Source organism: Orcinus orca, chromosome 17 (assembly GCF_937001465.1).
Source record: "Orcinus orca chromosome 17, mOrcOrc1.1, whole genome shotgun sequence".
Taxonomy (NCBI): Eukaryota; Metazoa; Chordata; class Mammalia; order Artiodactyla; family Delphinidae; genus Orcinus; species Orcinus orca.
In genome coordinates this window covers 35,954,771-35,963,436 of record NC_064575.1, presented here as the reverse complement: position 1 = coordinate 35,963,436, position 8,666 = coordinate 35,954,771, and positions in this window count along the sequence as shown.

Here is an 8,666-nt window from a genome sequence, read left to right as displayed (position 1 = left end):
ACATTAGTGGTTTCCAGGGGTTTGGAAGAGAGGGAAATAGGGAATGACTCCTCAAAGTGGGTGTATGTTTCCTCTTGGGGTGATGAAAATGTTTTGTAGTTGGACAGTGGTGATAGTTGCACAACATTGTGACAGTAGTAAATTCCACTGAATGGTACAGTGAATTGTAAAATGATCAAAATGGTGAATTTTGTGTTATGTTCATTTTACTACAATAAAAAGGAGAAAGAATTAGGGAAAGACTTAGAGTTTGGGAAACTAAGGTGAACTGGTCAAGAAAAAGACAGCTCTACTGTTCAGTGTTCTCTCAGCTCTCCCAGTGCATTAATCCTCAGCAAAAAGTAGCCTGAACTTGTGGATGATAGTCATTCAACACAGTCCAGGGAAAAGTAAATAAAATAAAACCCAACTCTTCTTCTTTAGCACATCTATGAAACGTTAACTTGCTGCTCAGCCACGTGGACATTCATGAAGACGTTTCACTTTAGATGTCCTCTACTTCAGTACTTTACTCACAGCTCATTCACACATGTAGGCAACAGCATTCCTTAATTCGATGGAATCTGCAGTGCTGGTTGTGATCGGTCTCATGAAAAGAAAAGGGAAGGAGGAAAAAGCCTCCACATTGACTTGGTGGTCTTGACGAAATGGATGCAGAAGACAGCTTGAGTGTCAAACTGGAAACTGTTATTTTCCTTTTCCTTTTCTTTTTATCTTTCCTATCAGGTCTTCTGCCCACTTCCCACCCCCTTCTTTCAAACAGGAAAGACACTAATCAGCTGCTTTTTTGTGTTTTTGGCAAAACACCTATTGTTTTGCGTTTCTTGTTGTTCGGTGAACATTATTGTTTTTACTGCCAAATGAGCGTCAGTGGTTGATGTAGGGGGTCTCTTGGGAACTTAACTTTTTCCAGTTTAAGTGGAAAAGCTTTTTTGTTTCAATTGGCTTTTACTGGGTGCTTCAAGGTTTGCTCTTGGCTCTTTGAAGGGGGACTGAATAGCACTGTGTTTCCTTTGAGGTTCCAATGAATAAAGGATCCTATGTCCTGGGCACTTTTTGTTGATTTTGCTGTGTGTCCTCTCTAGTAGCCAGATGCAGATTCCAGGAAAATGACATATAAATGAATATAAGTAATCTAATATTTTTACAATTTGCTTTGGCCATACTCCTGCTCTTACTCTACTTGTAGCAGATGGCTTTAAAGAGTATTAGCTATGTATATATTAAAAATAATATAAATATACCAATATTAAATATTATATTGATGTATAAGTGTAATATACTAATATTTATATTAGTGTATAACAATTATGTATTATATTAATATATATTTTTGCCTGGCATATATTATATACAAAATATATGAGTAATGAAATGTATTTCTATGGTTAATATGTTCATAATATTAATATGATATATCCTGTAATATTGATTATAAAATAATTATATAATATATAAATATATAATTATTATTATCTGATATAATACACTATAGTTAATATATTCTATATAACAATATATAATGTATTAGTATAATTGTATTATATAATATAAATATAATACATATATAAAACTATATATCTTTTAGTTATACATTACACATACGAGTATGTATAGCTATTTATAATTTTATTGACATAGGAATCTGGTCATCATAACAATTGATGTAAAAATATGCAATATTTTCAAACAATTGATGTAAAAATATGCAATATTTTCAATCAAATGGGCCTTAACCTCACTGCCTACACATAAGTACTTTTAAAATTTGAACCCTGTCTAACTCATGCTTCCATATCGCTCAACCCGCTTTCCTACACATGCACGTAGACACACATTTATACACGATATGTATGTATACTACCAGTTTTCAGTTCAATGTATATAAATATATAATATATAATTATATTCCTGTGTATGTATACAAATATAAATCAAAGGTATGTGTATAGGTATGTATTTCATATGTTTCTATAAATATACAAATAATGTATGTGTATATAAATACATGACTGTATACATACATACACAGAAATATACTTATTTAAACAAAAGGGACCTAAATATAGTTCTTTAAGAATAAAAAGTTATGTCTCACTGTTTCAGTAACAGTTTATAGTTTTCTACTGTATGTGCTTCTATAATTGTTATGAACATTTCGCATTTTTGTTGAATGTTGTTTTAATTTTTTGCCTTTTTTTGTTTTTTGGTTTTTTTTTGGTACGTAGGCCTCTCGCTGTTGCAGCCTCTCCCGTTGCGGAGCACAGGCCCCGGACGCACAGGCTCAGTGGCCATGGCTCACAGGCCGAGCCGCTCCGCGGCATATGGGACCTTCCCGGACCGGGGCACGAACCCGTGTCCCCTGCATCGGCAGGCGGACTCTCAACCACCGTGCCACCAGGTAAGCCCAGTTTTTTGCCATTATTAATGAAGTTCTGAAGAATACGGTGGGCAAGATTACTTGAAAAACTCTCCTAAAAGAAAAGGGTTAGGTATGCTAGGTTAAATGTACACAACTTATTTTTAAGTGCGTGGTTGATTTTGGAAGTGTGCAGTCGAAATTTCCAGGACCCATGAAGGAAGGGTGGTACATGTGTGAGAGTTATAGCTCTATTAAGAGTGCATTGAAGATCTTCATAGCTTAGAACAGAAGCTGGAAATCCTGTTTTTATGGAGCCAAATGGCAAATATTTTAGGCTTTGTAGACCAAAGAGGCAAAATTGAGGATATTATTTAGGTACTTAGGTAACCATTTAAAATGCTACCAGTTAAAACGTGAAAATTATTCATAGCTCATAGGCCATAAAAAATAGGCAGCTGTCTGGATTTGGAATACAGGCCGTAGTTGAATGACACACCTGGTATAGAGACTTGTTTTTAAATGGCCATGACCACATGGGAGGCAGGAGGTAAGACTCCATCCCTACTAGATGGGAAGTTAGAACTAAACCTACCTATCCCTGGCTTCACCTGTAATGAAAGGGTGTGCCAGGAGAAAAAAATATCTGCTGGCAAAGGGAGACTAAGAGCAAATTCTCTTGGCCTCTGCTCTGGGTAGGAAACAGGTAGGAAATCTTGAGAATTCTGAACCGCAGATCTGTGTTCACAGTGTTTGGGTTGCAAATTTATTTGCGGTCTTGCAAACAGAAGCTAAGAAATTAACTTAAAATGCTCCCAAATCGGTGGTATTCCAAACACAAAACTAAACCCTTTCTGGAGAGGTAGACCTTCAACACAGGCCTATAGCGTTCCCATAGATAAAGTTTAGCTAAACGTGAGCTCATGATCTAAATTTACACAATAATGAAGAAATCAGCTACAAGTGGAGAGAATCAGCAAAAACAATCAATACCAGAATTAGATTCCCAAGGCCATCCATCAGATGTTGGAATAATCAGGTGCCAGGCAGAAAATATACATAAAACTAGAACTGAAACAAGGAGCGAGGATGTTTTAAAAGACTGGGTAGGATCTTTCAAACATTTTTAAAGTACATGTCATTGATAAAGCTAAAAACTCGAAGGTCGTGTAATACAGCAGATTAATCGTGGAGAAGAGTGAAATTATGCTGTTTTTAAAAATATGGCAGATCAGATTTCCTGCCTAATTATATAAGTTGATTTATCTTAAAAAATACACAGTATTTTAAAGACTTATTGGCTGTAAAATAAGTTAAGGGTATTTCAAAGGGCTTCTCTGCAAAGAGAAGTGAGAAGTAGCAAAACACAGAAAGTCGAGGGGAAAAAATGTCAGTATATACATTGCTATAGGGTGAGCTAAGCCTTAGGCCAGCAACTGTGAGGAGGAGCTGACCCTTAGATACGTACAACTAAGCTGGAACCTTCAAAAAGTTCAACTATTTATAAGTAAAAAGATTTATTAAAATTAATAACCAAGTGTTTTAATTGACATCAGAAGAGTAAAACAATAAACCCTGAGAACATAGAAAAATAGACAATAAAGATATGAGCAGAACTTAATAAAACAGAAAAAAGTATAAAATTGAGGTGATTTAGTAAGTCAAAAGAATATTCTTTGAAAAGATTTAAAAAAACAAACTTTGATTAAGCAAAACAAAAATGTAAGTAAACAATATACAGAAAGAATCAGGACAGTGTTATAGCAGAGAGTACAAACAGAGAATATATGAAATGCCAGTAAATTTGAACATTTCTGTAAAGTGGACAATTTCCTAGCTCCTAAAGTTTACCAAAACTGACACAAGAGGAAATTTGTAGCTGGAGTTCTTGCACCAGTAAAGGAATTAAGTCAATAGTTTACAATCTTTCACCAAGAAAATACCAGACCCGGCCAGATCATTTGGGAGGTGAATTCTATCCAACTTCTGTTAAATAGATAACATCAATATTAACAAAGAAAAACTTCTAGGGAGTAGCAAAGGAAGAATGCTCCTTTATTCATCTTACGAAGTCTATATAATCCTAATACTGAAAATAGATTAGGACTGTAAGGAAAAAGAAATTTACAGGTCAAATTTACTTGTAAATATAAAAGGAAAAATTTTAAACTATGATATTAGCGACCCAAGTTCACTAGAGTAAGAAAAAGCACGAGCAAGTTAGGTCATCCAATGTAGTTTAATGTCAAGAATATATATCAATAGATTGAAATCACCACATTTTATTTCTTTCATCTGTCTCTTTAAAAAATTGCTATGTACTTATATTGATCTCTCTTGTACTAGGCACTGTGCTAAGTCACTTACATATTTACTCCTTTAAACCTTCTATCATCCCTGGGGGAAAGTTCTATTTTGCTTCCATTTCTTAGCTAAGACTCTAACCCCCAGGAAAGTAAAGCAGCATTTGTAAGTTTTTGTGGATGGTCAGTGACGGGACCAGTACAGGAACATCCAAAGTCTATGCTTGGAAACAGTGCCCCATGTTGATGCTCACATTACAGATGAAAGGAAAGGAACCATGCACTTACATTATAGATTAATACCCACATAACCGGTTAAAGGAAAAAGAAACATGTGCTTCTCTCAAAAGTTGTAAAGGAGGCATATCCATTTCTAAATATATTTCCCAATTTCTTTTGCTTGTTTTCTGACCTTTGTAGTGCATTTTGCCATGAGGAAGATTTTAATTCTTACATAATTAAATGTATCCTTTTTTCTTTGTATCTTAGAAAGATATGCCTCATGAATAATTTATTTCAAGTCTCCCAGGTTTCTGATACTTTTACACTTTCATTATTTTTTCACTTTTAACTAGTTGCTGTGTCTAGAATTTAGTAATTCTATGATAGCCATATTTTCCCACTTTTGTTGAATAATTTTTGCTGCTGATCCAAAACGTGAATTTTATTTTAATCTCAATTCCCTTATGCTCTTGCATCTAATTTTAAGATGCTTCCTATTCCACTGGTTGTCTTGTCTATCTAAAACAAAATGCTACCTTAAAAATAATGTAATTATAATATAATAAATGTCATTAGTAAACATAATACAATATATAATAAATAGCATAATATAAAATAACAAAATATAATTTACCATATAACAGGGTCAAAGGAGAGCAAAAGTATACAATCACTTGAAATATCCCCCAAAAGATATTTTATAAAATTCAATATTCATTTGTAATTTAAAAGAAAGAGTAAAATAGGATTGATGAATGCTTCCAAAATTAGAAGAAATTATATGTCTAAAAGAGAAAGAGGTAAGTGATAGACTTTAGTAACACTGGCAATAAATGCAGGACAAGATGAGGATGCCTGATATAATGTTAAAGAAAAAGTATTATGTAACATTGTGTTTGCAGCACTGATGAATTCAGTGAAAAGAGAATCTCATAGAAAAGAATATCTCGTTCTTCTTAATGTATGTACACTTGTCCATTGCATGAACATAACAGCTTATTTAACCAATATGTTACTGATCTGCATCTGGATTTCTAGGTTTTCATGGAATTTTATTATGCACAGTTGTTTCAAACACTAGGACTTCCTCTTATGTTTATATCTTTTGAAAGAAACAATATCTCCACAGATGATTTATCTGTGCTGGCTGCTAGCTGACTTTGGGTACTTCTCAGTTCTTCCCTTTACCTTCCTAGTCAATATGAAAAGGGAAGGCAAGAAGGTCTCCTGTTTAGAGACTGTAAAGATAGGTCTTGGTGATAAAGTCTTGGTGGTAAAGGCTAAAAGTATTAACCCAGAACAGATGTTTTTCCAGCTGTAACTGTGTGTGATTCCCTTGGCTTGATTCCATAGAGGATGTAAGACAAGACTGTAGAATCTGCCCTCAAAGTGCTTCCAGTAGGATGAGCTAATTCACGTATGGTGGCATATCTAATTCAAGACAAAATATCACGTCTCCTTTTCTCTCCTGGCAAAACTTGGTGGAGTGAATGTAGAAGTCACTGTATTCTTTAAATTAAAGCAACACAATAAATCGTGTATTGGAAGGTGATTATTCTGGTCTCTTTGTGGAGACGAATTGGAAATTGTCTAGAAGAAGGAAAATTAGGTTAACCAAAGTTAAACTCATAAATAATTGAGCATTAATTAAATATCTGTGGTCTATGTTTCTCTTTGATCATAATTTCTCCCAGTTTATAGACCTCTCTGATACCTGATTAATCCTTGTCAAAGATGCAGTTAACAATGATTATTACTGTGTATTAGGTTTTGCCTGGGCCCTGAAGAAACTATCCTAAATCACCAGCTATGATTGTCACTTGATTTCCTCACAGAGAACAATCAGAACTCCTTGTCTTAAGTGGCTTGGGATGAGAAACTAGTTAGTCTCTTAGATACTGTTAGAGGACCCTACAGAGCCCATTGGTGAAAGTTTGGAAAGCACTGGGCTTCTTAAAATTGATTCTTGTAGTGCTTCAGGAAAGATCACTGAACCAAAAGGATAACGGTATTTCTGGTTCTGTTGTTAGTGTTCTCCATGGAAACATTGCTGAAGCTTCTGGACTCAATTTCCTTCCCCATGTGTTAATGTCACTGAAAATATCCAACTCCATTCTATCCCCATATAACTTCAGAAACTAAGCAAAATGAAGACTCAAAATTCATTTCAAATAATGAAATGAATATATAACGTAGAATGGAACTGGGAAAATACCTGGTTTAAATTCTGGAAAGTACCAACTATACAATTCTGGATAAGTTGCTTCATCTTGCTTAGTCTAATTTAATGCCCATCTCACAGGATGTTATGATGATTAATTTAATATCTTTGTATAACATACAGTGTTATGTAATTTTTTGTTTTTCTTGAGTAAATTCATATCCTTAAGCAACTCACTGTAAACAATAGTTACTTACTTGCTTAAATTACTCTTATCTTCTATTATCAGCTGAATTGTGTCCTGCTCAAGTTAATATGTGGAAGTCTTAACCCCCAATACCTCGTAATATGACTGTATTTGGAGATAAGGCCCTTAAGTAGGTAACTGAGGTCAAATGAGGTCAAATGGGTGGGCTCTAATCCACTATGACTGGTGTCCTTATAAAAAGAAAATATTAGGACACAGACATGCACAGAGAGAAGACCATGTGAAGACAAAAGGAAAACATGGCATCTACAAACCAAGAAGGGATACTTGAGAAGAAATCAATCCTGCTGACACCTTATCTCATATTTCTAGCCTCTAGACCTGTGAGTGAGTAAATTTCTGTTGTTTAACCTCCTCAGTCTCTGGTACTTTGTCATGGCAGCTCTAGGAAACTAATACAACTTTTTATGGCCTCCTTGTCTCAAGTTGAAAGTTCAATATTTGGCATCATAGCTAGGAAACAAAAATATCATCTACATTCCTTGTTGTAGTCTTTCTTCCCCATTCTCATTGCTAGTAATTTCCATATTTGGGTCTGTTTTCTGTGCCTTGTAAACAGAGCGTTACGCTCATTTCTGCTCTTACTGCTAATATACAGTAAATGTGCAGATACCGAATAGATTTTGGAGAAGTGCAGCATATAGTTGGCACATGTGTGTATGTGTGTGTATTCATGTAATTTATACTTTTTCTCTATTTTCTTCATTTGGGGTGAGCTAAGATTCTCTGCTTTTGTGACGAGTACTCCTGAATACTAATCCCTGAATTTAATTCACCAAAAATTGCCAAAAATAATAATAATATGGGGAAAGAGAGAGTGATAGAGGGAGAAGAACAAACAATCAGGCAAGGGCAGTACTATGAATTATTAGGGTCTTATTAATAAGATTATGTTAGTCTAGAGGAAATGACCGTAAATATCATCAGTGAGCCCAGTTGGTCTTTACTGACTGCTAGACACATCCCTGAGTTCTGTTCTTAGTCTCCAACTGTATGATTACTACTGTCTGGAAGTATTATTTGAACAACTAAAGTCACTTAATGGAAAAGGAATATGTCTTTAGAGAATCAACAGTAATTTTTCTATCTGATTAAAAAGGACTGTTGACTGTCTGGAAACCTCAGTCATATTTGTAAGCAGGAAAGCATTGGCTATTAAAAGTGGATGATGTAAAGAGATGAGCAGAAACTTTGGCGATATCCAGGTATACCTGGATTTAATTCTCACTTCTACCGCTTGGTAGCTGGATAGCCTTAGGCAGGTTTCATACCTCCCTGAAATTCACTTAATTCAGTCTGTAAAATGGCATAATAACTTATTATAGCATCCTTTTAGGAATTTTAAATCAGTTC